Source organism: Stegastes partitus, unplaced genomic scaffold (genome assembly GCF_000690725.1).
Source record: "Stegastes partitus isolate 25-593 unplaced genomic scaffold, Stegastes_partitus-1.0.2 Scaffold29, whole genome shotgun sequence".
NCBI lineage: Eukaryota > Metazoa > Chordata > Actinopteri > Pomacentridae > Stegastes > Stegastes partitus.
Genome location: NW_007577760.1, coordinates 985,075 through 997,988, shown reverse-complemented (window position 1 = coordinate 997,988; position 12,914 = coordinate 985,075).

The window sequence follows — 12,914 nt, the reverse complement described above, 5'->3', positions numbered from 1 at the left end:
CCACTGAGGAGAAAGATTTGGAGGAGGCATAAATGAGCAGAATAGAAAGCATCCAGTATTTTATCACAGCAACCTTCCCCCTCCCAGTTAATTTCTTTTCTCACTACCTATTATGTAAATAGGTTGCTTATTATTTAGTATTCAATAAAAGCAATTTATTAGTCATATTTTTTTACTTTTTCTCTTTCAACTTGATTTCATTCCCCTATCTGTGGCTCAAAGAGGAGTCCAAATACACAACATAGCTTTATATTAGTACCCCCACAAATCTACAGTTGTGTTTGACAGGACTTGAATGAAAGTTATTTGAATATATATTAAGCCAATGACTCAACTGGGGCTAGTTGCTCTCAATAAATTTCAGCATAAGTTAAAAAAACAAAACAAAAACCCTGTAGGTGGAAATTATTAATATTTTATTTATTTATTCCAAAAATGACAACAAATTGTGAGCATGGTAGTTTATTTGTGAACTATGGGACCACTATATGCTACAAAATAGATTCTCTTCTCTCTGAACTTGTAACTACAGGACTGCCACAAACAAGTAATTCCTTTGTAGAATATTTTAATTCTTTATTAATTCATTTCGGAAGATGTTTAAAATTACCTTCAATGTTTCCTAAAGCCCAAAATGATATTTTGTTGAGTTGAAAACAAAGAAAAGCCTCAGAGCTTCTCATTCCACCGGCTGAAACCAGCCAGCAGTTTGTATGTGTGCTTGGAAAATAAGTTAGTCATAGTTAAATGAGGGCTGCAAGGTGGCGCAGTTGGTAGCACTGTTGCCTCGCAGCAAGAAGGTTGCCCGTTCGCATCCTGGTGGGGGCGCCGGAATCTTTCTGCGTGGAGTTTGCATGTTCTCCCCGTGCAGCGTGGGTTCTCTCCGGGTTCTCCGGCTTCCTCCCACACAGTCCAAAAACATGTTGAGGTTAATTGGTGATTCTAAATTGTCCGTAGGTGTGAATGTGAGTGTGCTTGGTTGTCTGTCTCTAAGTGTAGCCCTGTGATAGACTGGCGACCTGTCCAGGGTGTCCTGCCTTCACCCTAAGTCAGCTGGGATAGGCTCCAGCCCCCCGTGACCCTAGTGAGGATTAAGTGGTGTATAGATAATGGATGGATAGTTAAATGAAAATAAACATAGTATACCAAGCATCTTTGCTCTGTTTTTTCTAAACTGCATCTCCACATCCTAATGCAGTGCACACTGTTGCCTCAGGTTTTATTATGTGACCCTAAAAGAGGAAGTTTGGTAATAAATAAATAAGATTGAATAAATACACTTAGCAAACAGTTTATAAAATGTTTTTAAAATCTAGTAACAGCTCTGAAACACCATGGCATTATTCATTCACTAGTACTATATCTGTTCAGTGTACACATTTGTCACAATTGCAGAATTACATTCTTGATAAAACATGCATATGAAGTATGTTTGTGCAAAAACAAAAAATGCACTGGCATATAATCCGATTTGGCTTCAAATATTGTTTAACATTCCTGCCAAGCACTCTTATTTTATACAATATATAACCGTGAAGTGTGGTAAGTGTGGTCCAATTATGTCTAAATAAACAAAAGTTTAAAAAAAATGAACATATGACACATAGTGATTTATTCATAGCTTAAAAACAGTGTCTTCTGCATTGTTTGTAAGAAAGGACTTTGTTGCAGTACTAGTGCAGACATGCTTTGTAATCCTATACATGTGGCACACCAGCACACCAAATTGTAATCAGCGCAGTTATCGCCTCTCCTTATGGCACATTTTTGAGACATGGGAATTATCCATTTTTTAAATAATACATTAAATAAATGTCCTTGTCTAGAGTGTAAAGAGAGTGCCCTTTCTCTCACACTATGAATCAATTCAAAGTATAATTCAGGGTCAACTCCATTTACAATTGATTTTTCATGTGGCAGGCGTTTGTACCCAGATATGATTGATCCACATTACTATATTTGTTAGGAAGACCTTTTCTTTGGCAGCCAAATGGTAATCCAGCCGCCCTTTCTCCCAGCTTTCCAGTATGCAGATTGCCTTGGCTTGGACAACACTGGCTGTCCACGAATCTCATCCAGAACGGGAAATTATGCGACCGCGTTCGCCTGAGGAGAGTGATTAAGAGGGCATATGAGTTCAGAATATGAAGTAGTACCTCATTTATTCGGGAGTGTTTTGAAATTATACAAAAGTTTAACAATCAGCTGATGTGTTGCTAAATTGCTTCTCCCTCTAACAATATCAAAGAATTTATTGTTCTATGTGCTCTCTATGTGCTCACCTTATCAGTACTTATCTGCAATTCAGTCGTCTGAGTTTCCTGTCCTTGGTTCCTTTTCTGTACCCTTAAGTGTTTATATAGGCCCTGGCCGGATTCCAATCTGGGCCTTGACATGTATACACATTTGTATAGCAGCTTTCATAAATTTCTATTTTAACTGAAAACATACATGACACTAAAATTAAACATTTAAATACAACAAATATAAATTAGCCCTAACAAATCAATATATGTTTATTTCTTTAGTGGAGGACAAAGACTGGCACGGTTTTAATAGCTCGACAAAATAGACTTTGGCTGCTTGAATAAACTATTATTTCAATTATTTTGAGATGTTAGTTAATTAACAGTTACTTATTTATGTTTTAAATGTCATGCATTTATTGGACTCTCAAAGAAAACTTGTCTTTTGTCATGTTTAAAGTGTTTCCAAACAGCAGAGCTGGTTTTACCTCTGGTAGTGGAAGTAAACATGCCACAGCCTGACGCATAGTGAATTTGGGCTTTTAGGAGGGGACAAAAAAATAACACGATAAAGGGATGCACACATAACAGGAGTGGTATAAATTCTTTCTTGTTGGAGCCCAGCAGCTAAGTTCTGTATGAAAATGTTGTTTTTCGTCCTGTGAGAAGAGCATGAGAGTAATCAGTCCAATTAGAAATTAAGACATGAATGAGGTTTTCTTTGTTTCTTTAAACATGCCAGAATTCTCTTAGTATTCCTGAAGAGAAAAATGTTGATTTTGTGATGGTATTTTTGTGTATAAATTTAATTCAGAGTAAAATTTCACCCAGGCTGGTAATTTCTGATTTATATGTAGCTGTGTTAGCCAGCCAAGTATCCCATTTTGCAGAGCCTTAAGACTCTTTCTACTTTTCTGCCAGTCAGTAATATTTGTGTTTTGTCTTCATTTGTTTTTTGTTTTTTTTTGTTCTTGTTTTTTGGAAAGAAAATTGCCATACTTTGGTTTATTTACAGGATTATCAGTACTGAGTCAAAACTAAAACTGTCAGTGTATGAAGTACACTGCTCAAAAAAATAAAGGGAACACTAAAATAACACATCCCGGGTCTTCACCAACCCACTAATGAAGGTTTGTTGGCATTGGCAAGACGTCATAAGTGGCTCTGATAGTAAAGCTCAAACTCTTTGCTTCCATGACCCACACATCCCTCCAGCTGAACCTCCTCCTTTCGACACTGTCCCATCGTGTCCATTGTCCCTGTTTGCCAAGGGAAACTGCCTTGGCCCATCTTGCGGCCTCCTCCTGACTTCCCCCACCACCATCTTCCTCCATACTGGAGCAGCGGCCTTACTCCAGGCTGGATGGCCAGGTGTTAGACCAAGGCCTCTTCTTTTGTGTTGAACATTCCCGCATGTTTTAGAGCTGATGTTGCCTCCTTTACTGCTGTCGCTGGTTTCCATTTTCGCACAGTAGCCAAGGTTGGTGCATTGCTCGTCATCGGCCTGTCTTGGGATTCATACAACGTCATCTGCAGACGGGTTTTGGCGCACTTGTCTTCCTCTGTGAGACTGGAGAGGGGCAGCTTGAGGATGCCATTTCCGTAGAGGCCTATGGTGGTGAGGCAACGTGGAACTCCAAGCCACTTTTTCAAGTAAGCTGTGACTCTTCTTTCCAGCTTCTCCACTGTTGAGATGGGGACCTCATAAACTGCAAGGGGCCACAATACCCGGGGAAGGAGACCAAACTGGTAACACCAGGTCTTCAACTTTCCAGGTAGTTGGGTTTTGTCGATGGACTGTAGGCCTGCATTGATGTCTTTGCGCAGTTGCTTCACTTGGTCTCCTTCTTTCAGGTTTGCATCATAGCACCTTCCGAGGCTTTTGACAGGCTGTTCAGATATCGTGGGGATTGGAACATCTCGGATAAAGGACCTTAGGTCAGTAAGCACTCCCTTCACCACTGAGATGCTGCGCGACTTAGATGGCTTTATCCTCATACGAGCCCAACTAATTTTCTCCTCCAGCTTTCTGAGTAATCTTCCAGTGCATGGGACCGTGGTAGTCAGGATGGTAATGTCATTCATGTAAGCTCTGAGGGGAGGGAGGCGAAGACAGGAGCTGACTCGTTGTCCACCCACGACCCATTTTGAGGCCCGAATGATGATCTCCATCGCCATGGTGAATGCCAAGGGAGCTACTGTGCACCCAGCCATAATGCCCACCTCCAAGGACTGCCATGAGGTGGTAAACACAGCAGTTGAGAAACAGAACTGCAAGTCCTGAAAGTAGGCCTTGACCAGGGTTGTAATGGTGTCTGGGATATTAAAGAAACTGAAGGCAGACCAAAGAAGCTCATGGGGCACAGAGCTAAAGACGCTAGCGAGATCCAGAAAGAAAACATGGAGGTCCCTTTTCTCCGACTTTGCCTTTTGGATCTGGTGCCAGATCATGCTGGCATGCTCTAGACACCCAGAGAAGCCTGAAACCCCTGCCTTCTGTACCGATGTGTCGATATACTCATTCCTGTGCAGGTACTTGGCCATCCTCTGTGCAATAACGCTGAAAAAGGTCTTACCCTCCACATTAAGCAGGGGTATTGGCCTGAATTGGCTGATATTCATTGCATCCTTTTCCTTTGGGATTAGGACTCCACTTACCCTACGCCATACTCTGGGAAGAGGCTTGTACAAAGTAAATAAGTAATAGTCTGTATATTAGGATACTTAATAGATGCTTTATTTAGAGAGCTGGATACAATGGTGCTACTCAGCTTTGAAATAAATTTGGGGGTTTGATTTACTACTGACGAGTCCGCACACTATCTATGTGCCTTTAACACTCGGTTATCAGAATGCCCCCACATGTCTGTAAAACTATTGATAAGACAGTTTCAACTGCAAACGGGTTAGTATTACCATGTGTTTTTTTGTTTGTTTTTTTTTAACCATGCAGATTTTGTATTTGAAAAATCTCCCCAGCACCTAGAAAGGTGAGGTCCAGAGTCGAGTAGGAACCCATTGACCAGGAGGGAAATCATTAATGCCCACATGCAACAGATCTACACAACACTGAAGCAAACCTAGAAGATTAAAGAACTTTTTGGCTTTTGCACCAGGCAAGAGTGATTTTCATTTGAATGACAAGGTGCCATCTTTGAGTTCAGTATTCAGCTCTAATTAATGCATTCACGGGCAGCACACAGGTTATGTTGTACCCTGCAGTACTAGATAGTTTTTAACAGTTTGCAAGGCGGTCACATAAGAAACAGTGAACGTGTATCGAAGTATGAAGTAAGGTTTTGCAGTAATGGTTATTAGTGGCATGAATTCAGAGCAGTCCTAACTCATTAAATAGTTTGCTCAGGGCCATTTAAGTGTAATAACTACCTCTCAAACCTGACTCAAATTTTTAAGCTAGTTAAGTAAAATTACTTTGTTATTATTTACTTGTTATATAAATAATTAATTGACAATAATCAAAAAGATGAAGGCAGATTAGGTGTAGGCCTATCTTTACGTAAAGATCTGCTATCTAGGTTTGATCTTAAGTGTGGGCTAAATAATTGTAACTCATTTTAACTCATTCACTGAAACACCTGTCTGAACTGAGGTATTTAATGTTTCTAATAAAGGCAATCTACCATATAGTAAACAATCTTCTTTTGGTGGGGGTTAAATTGAGAGTTGGAGTTGAACAGAGATTGGTAAGAAGCTACTCCTACTGTTCTGAGCTCTGCTTGTGTGGCATTGAGCTTCATTTTAGTCCTGACGAATATTTGCCGGCTTCTCTGTGCAGAATCTAGGAAATTCTTCACATGTTTGAGGTGAGGGATTGTAATAGTCAGGGGAATGTTTTGGATTAGGTAGGATTAATATTCTTATCAGTGATAATCCTTGGGAAGGATGTTCTTCTGGCAGAACTTAAAGCAGGTGGTTACAGGTGGTTTAAAGAGTCTCTGTAGATGTGGTGGATTTCTAACCCTGATAAGTACCATTTTCGTTTAGCTTCAGCAACAACTTTACAGTTTATGAACCGAGTTGTACACTGTAAATGAAGCCACTTTATCAAGTGGGCGAGCCAGTTTGCTGTTTATAATGTTCACTGTTTCATTTATAGTATTTCTTGGGGAATATTGATTTACAGAACAGACATATTCAGCCATTTAAAATTTGGCAGTTGGATCAAGATCCTGTCTGTCTGGATTCTTTGTGTGGCTTCCGACAGTTAAAAGGACATCAAAAAGCTTACAGGAGTGGTGGCGATATTTGGTTCATATGATATTACTAAGTTGAGGCAGTGACAGTATTTTCCTATGGCCTCATCTACATTCCTTAGACTGAGATTGTCAAGTTATTTATTCATTGTTATGGGTTATGAAGGCCGTGATAGTCATTTTTACCATTAATGGAGATGGTAAAGTCTTCATTTACTGTCCATAACATAGGATGGAGGCCAAGTCAGAAGCCACTACAGATAAGCTGTTTTTTCACCTGAGGCAATCTACAAAGATTAGTTAGAAAAAAATAAATAATTAAGAGAATGAATGGTAAATTACATTGTATCTAACTGCAATTGTGTTTGAAGTTGGACTTAAAAAAGGCAAACAATGAAAAAATATGCCCAGTAGGCATGTGCTCTACTGGGAATATTTGTTGGTAATTACGCCTCAGAATAATGTGATAGAAGTAAACACTGAAACAGAAATGATACTGTAGAATATTTGAAGTCAAACAGAATTTGCACACATACTATATATCAAGTCAACATTATATTTAATACAATTGTCCAAGACAACCCAGGCCATAATAAAGTTAACATGACCTTTTTATCCTTTGCTGTTTTTAACTTTTCTAATGGAGGTCTTATAGGTTGAGGTGGTTGATGGACAATACACATCATACAATGTGCTAAAATTCCTTCTCTATCATCATTATTCACTTTAAGGAACAGCACATTACATTCATGATAGCCAAATTACAAAAAAACAAAAAACAAAAACATGTAGCACTTCATTAATTTGGGATATTTGATGTATAACTTCAGAAAAAATTACTGTAATTTCCGGACCATTGAGCACACCGGAATATAAGCCACTGACTTTAAAAAAAAAAACACACACATTTTGTACATGCATAGGCCGCACTTGTCTTTAAGCCACAGGTGTCCATGTTGTAACATGAGATATTTACACAGAAAATTTTTAAAAACTTTTCCCGTGCCTGTAACATATACAAATATGTACTATAAATGCTTTTTTCCGAACAGTGCCTGTAACACGGCTGGTAAAAAAAATAAATAAAAATACAGTAGCCTACCAGGAAAAGTCATTGATCACTGTCTTCACCTTCCTCCTGTGCACTAAAATCACTGAAGTCGTCTTCGTCAGTGTCAGAATTGAACAGCCTCAGAATTACTTCGTCACTTCCTCAGTCTCTCTTTCGTTGTCGCTCTCAATGTCACTTTCGTCCCGAGGGAAATTCGTAAAAATCGTAAAAATTCATAAATTAGCCGCATCATTGTTTAAGTGTTTAAAGCATGTAAAAAAAAAGGTAGCGGCTTATAGTCTGGAATTTACAATAACTGCAACAGGTATTAGTGAATGCAACAAACAAAGTGATTTAGAGTTTCCTAAAACATTGATCCATACAGCAAATATGCATTCCTTGTGTTATATCCTTGTGTGGTATACTGTTCTGCCCTGCTTGTAGTTGTCCTGTATGTCTGCTTTTCTTCCTTCTGTTGACTCAGCCCTTCAGTCGTGATCAGGTTCTCTGTCTTCGCCACATTTCTCCCACACTTATCCAGTTTGAATGGCATCGCGATGTCCTTGCCATGGATCCTGGTGAGCTGGATCAGTGAACCATTTTCTCATTCACTCCTAGCATACAGCTTGATGTCTTCCATGTATACGAGGTGACTGATAGTTGCTCCACTACTAAATCTGCATCCATATCCACTTTTTGCAATGATCTGGTTGAAAGGGTTTAGGCCTGTGCAGAACGGCAATGATGGCAGTGTATCACCTCGGTGTATGCCACACTTCACTTATTTTTTTATTTTTTTCACTGCTGCACTGAGTTCTTGAGGGCCCTGTTAGTCTTATTTTATCCCAAACACTCCAGTATACATTGTGTGGGGCACTGATTCATAAACTTTTTTTTATTTTACTCAGTCCAGGCAGTGCTCAAATGTGTCTGCCTCGTCCTACAGTCTTGGGTCTTCGGAGTTTTCCCCATGTCTTGACTCATGCTTATACTCGCCTTAGTTTCTGTGATGCCTGAGAGAAGCTTCCATGTTGTGGTGCAGGTTATCAACTGGCAGGTTGAAGGTGTTGTACCCTTCATGTGAATCCTTCATGATGAGGAATGTGCTGCCTTGTGTTGGCCAATCTGGGTGAGTTGCAAGCAGCTCATGCATTTGACTCATTGTTGGAAGTCTATCTCTTGGGACTTAGTCTTGGTCTGGAGCTTTGCTGTCACTTGCGCTGTAGTTCCTTCACAGCTAGGAGTATAGCCTGGACTGGTATTTGGGGAGCAGGGTATTTATTTTCTTGACCACTGCTTTTCTGGTATCAGCAGCCAGACCGATGAGGCTAAGTTTGGTAGTCTCAAAACCTCACTTATGGACGTCTTGTTCTACTTCTTATCCAACAAGAACTAGTCTCGTGACACATTTCTGCATCTCTGTCAGCCAACTAACATCCGTGTAGGTGTTCTTGGTTTTGGCTTCCCACCTTCTTCTCCATTGGGGGGAACTGTATGCATGTTGCATTCTTGATGTTTCCCCAGGATTACTGTAGTAAGTTAACTGAAAGTGGTAATGGGGAGAGTGGGTAGATTTGTTTTAACATCAGCAAATATCTCTTCTGGGGGTTGTAACTGTTTAGTCTGACCACTTACCCCCAAGCTCATTCAATGCAGCCGTTGTGGTGACTGATGGTGGAGTGTCATCCGGGGCTGGGAAATATGCTCCACCATCCACTGCAGTCCAACAAACTATTATTGTCAGCAGAGGTGTCCGAGATTTTAAAAAAACAGTCTGATGGCTTCAGATCAGTGTTTTCCATACATTCTTTGGTTTGGGGTGGTCTGTCACAACATCAGCTATACTGCCACATTGATTTTCTGTCTTTTTTTTTTAACTGTTTAAAATGAGTAGATTCTTACTTCATTAAAGGGCTGGAACTCTGCCTCTCTTGGTCTCTCTCTGTTTATATCACAAACACATTGGTCATGGACTATCAGTGAACAGCCTCTCCTCTCTGTGCTCACCCTGAATCAAAACATGCTTAGGAGGACAGATTGCTGTTGGCTTTTCCCTGCAGAGCTCAATCTGGAGTTTACTAACGGTTAGATTCATTAGGATCTTTGCATAAATATGTCCAAAATGGACGCATTTATCTGTCCTTAACATCCTTGACATTCTACTCTTTATTTAAACTGTTACAATCAAGTCATTAGAAGCGTGTAAGGTGCTGACCTTGCAGAGACTCCTCTGGATTTAGGCTAAGCGTCTCTTTACCCTTGCCTGGCTCGTAGCTGCTCACTAGCTTTTACAGTCTGGACATTGCATAAACCAGGCCTTAAGTCCTTTTCTGGGGCAGCAAACCTGATACACAATATTTGGTTAACTATTATTCTAAAATTTAGGCCTGTTAACCTGCTTTATGGCTAATGACAGTAACATAATCATCTATGCACTTCACAGCAGCTGCAGTGTATGCTTGCTCTGCACATGCGCCCACTGTCAGCTGTCTGTTCACATTCCTGCATGCTTTTAATTGTACTTGACAGGCAAAGTATTTACAGAGTTCACTATGAAATTCGTAAAATAAAATGACAAACCCTCCCTTTTAAAAAAGCAAACGAAAAAATAACAAACAGGCGATGCACTCTGCCACCTATCATCAAGGTCTTTAACACTGCTGTCCTGCATCGGCTTTAGCTCAGCATCTATATGCTGCTCAGCAGTGTTCCCATTATGTTGGAGCCTTTGTGTCCCCAGAGGTGTTAGCAGTTCCCTTCTATTGATGTTAGGCCACTGGGCTACCTGCTGCTTCTTAGTCAATGTGGATGTTGGTCCTCTCCTGCTCATCCATAGTTCCCACACTGCTTATAACCTCTTCTTGGTCCTGCTATCACAGTAGCACACCGGGCTGCTCAGTAATCCCCCTCTCATATGAGACTGGGAATAAATAAATGATACCAGCAATATCAGCAAGGTCAGCTGAAGTCAGAAATGCCTGATTCAATACTCTGTCTCTCTGTCAATACTCTCTCTCTCGCTCGCTCTCTCTCTCTCTCTCTCTCTCTCTATATATATATATATATATATACGTACACACAAATACACACACACAAATTTAAAAAATCTAAAATATTTCACACTAGGGGTGACAAGGTCAAGTGTTTTTGGGCCTGATCCCGACCTGAGCCCTTTAATGTTGATCCAATACTTACATTTACCTAAATGTTGATTAAATGTGCATCTGACAAACTGAAATAACCTTAAAACTTTGACACATCTTTTTTTTTTCACTACTAACTGCTCTGTCAAAATGCTGAGGGCCCTGGTTAAGCTGATAAGCTTGAATTATTGATATGAAAAAAAAAAAAAGTTTAACTGGCAGAACTTGACTTCTGAAGCTGATGAGGCACAAGCTGATAGAGAGAAGTCATATTCCTCTCAGAAACACTCAGTTCACTTACAGTCGCACAGCAATGCTACACAGTGATGCTTCTTTCCCTTCATAAACAGTGTTTGGCAGTACAAAGACTGCAGAAAGCCCACACTCCTAACAACAGGCCAGTTTCACTTTGGCCTGTTATCAAGTTACTTATGGAATTACAGACAGCTGATTTGCCAGACCTGCCAGCAGCATTTGTCATTTTAAACACTGAATGTGATGATCAATGTTGTTGTGACAGAAACGTCAAAATGGATGCACAGAACCCTGGCACTATATAAGTCTTGGTGACTCAAGTGTGTTTGTGTTTCACAAAGGGGAAAAGAAAGCTTTTTCAAAACACAGGTTTGGTTGTTTTGAGTCTTTGTTTTGGAGAGCAGAGCAGATTGTGTGTTGTTGAGGGATGAGGATTGGATGGTCGCTGGTGAGGAGGTGAACAGTGAAGGGATTAATGACTTCAGAGCACTTGGTGCAGGCTTGGCCCTTCACCAGCTGCTGAATAGAAGTAGTTAGAGGTGTCTGACAACCTTTGCATACTGTGCTCAGTTGTTTCTGCACACTCTGGGAATGGCCTCTGGTCCAGGAGTACCAGCTTCCTTACATGACCCTGGGTGAGCTTGGTGTCTTCACTCTATTACATATTGTTGTTCAAAATGGCTGTTGGTTCAGTGGAGAGGAACAGCATTCCCCAAAAAGACATGTGGAAGTGGTTCAAGGTTTGCAGCAACAGGGAGAGGTCTATCTTCTGGGAGATGCCTTTTGCCTGTCTGGAGAGGCTTTCCAGATGGTGAAGCTGTGAGTGAACCTCCATCACTGTTCCTCCCAGAAGCACCAAGCTAGATGAGGTATCCAGCAACCCAGGCAGACACGGGGGTTAATGAATACCACTCAGTAGCTGGAGGCACAAACAGGATCTAACAAAGACATTTGAATTTGTTGGTACAGTATGTAACACTAGCAAGTTTTTTCCCCCTTGTCTTTCTCAGTCATTTCATGTTAAACGTCTACAAAAGTTGAGTCTCAATTTAAATATTTCTGTTTGTGTCACCAAAAATGCTTTAAAAAATGCAATTTTGCACGTTTTTTTTTTTTTTTTAAATAACATAACAAGGATATTTTGCTAGTAAGTGTATCTTACACATAGCAACAATTTTGATACTGAAGAAATCAGCAAAATGAAAAATAACACATTTACTTTGTTCACCACAAAATGGCTGATCTTGCAGTGTTACATCTATTTGTGGAAAATGCTGCCGTATTAACCTTTTTTTTCTGGTTCTTCTGGCACTTCTTTTTGGCACACTTACAGCACTGTTAAGGTTAAGAGAAGATTAGGTCTTGCGTTAACTTCGAAAAACAAATTACAGTGACTTGAAGCACAGTGTGATTATCAACATTTCACCATTTCACCGATTAGGCAACCTTTCCCAAACCTTGACCCAAGTGCTTCTGTTGTTTGGAATCAGCAAAACTCACAATATGAACTCTGGTGTTTAGTGTCACAGTCCTGCACTTTTTATGCCCACTATCAACTCAGACATCCCTGCAAGTTTGTGTAGTTGATAATAGCAGCACTTCATTCACTCAAATAAAGTTGCCTTCAAATATTTGGCAGCTATAAAATCTGCCAAAATAAAAGTACTTATCAGTGAAAGAATGGCGAGAATATAATAACCAAAGTAGAACTCTTGTATGTTTTTATTTGTAACTTTAGTATTTAAGCTCATTTTAAATTTATATATATATTTTTTTCATCCACTTTCAATTAATTTATATTTGTTTGATTGTTGAGCGATTTTTAAATTGATATGACACAAATTATTTACATATACTGTTTAAAGGCCTGATTTCTTGGATGTAGACTTGCCTTAATCGTTGAAGTGCATGATTAGCTCAAGAACGGTCTGCCTTACAGTACCATGTGCTATAACTACATTGGTTTCCTCTTGTTCAGTGTATAATGTCTGTGGAAAGACGACTG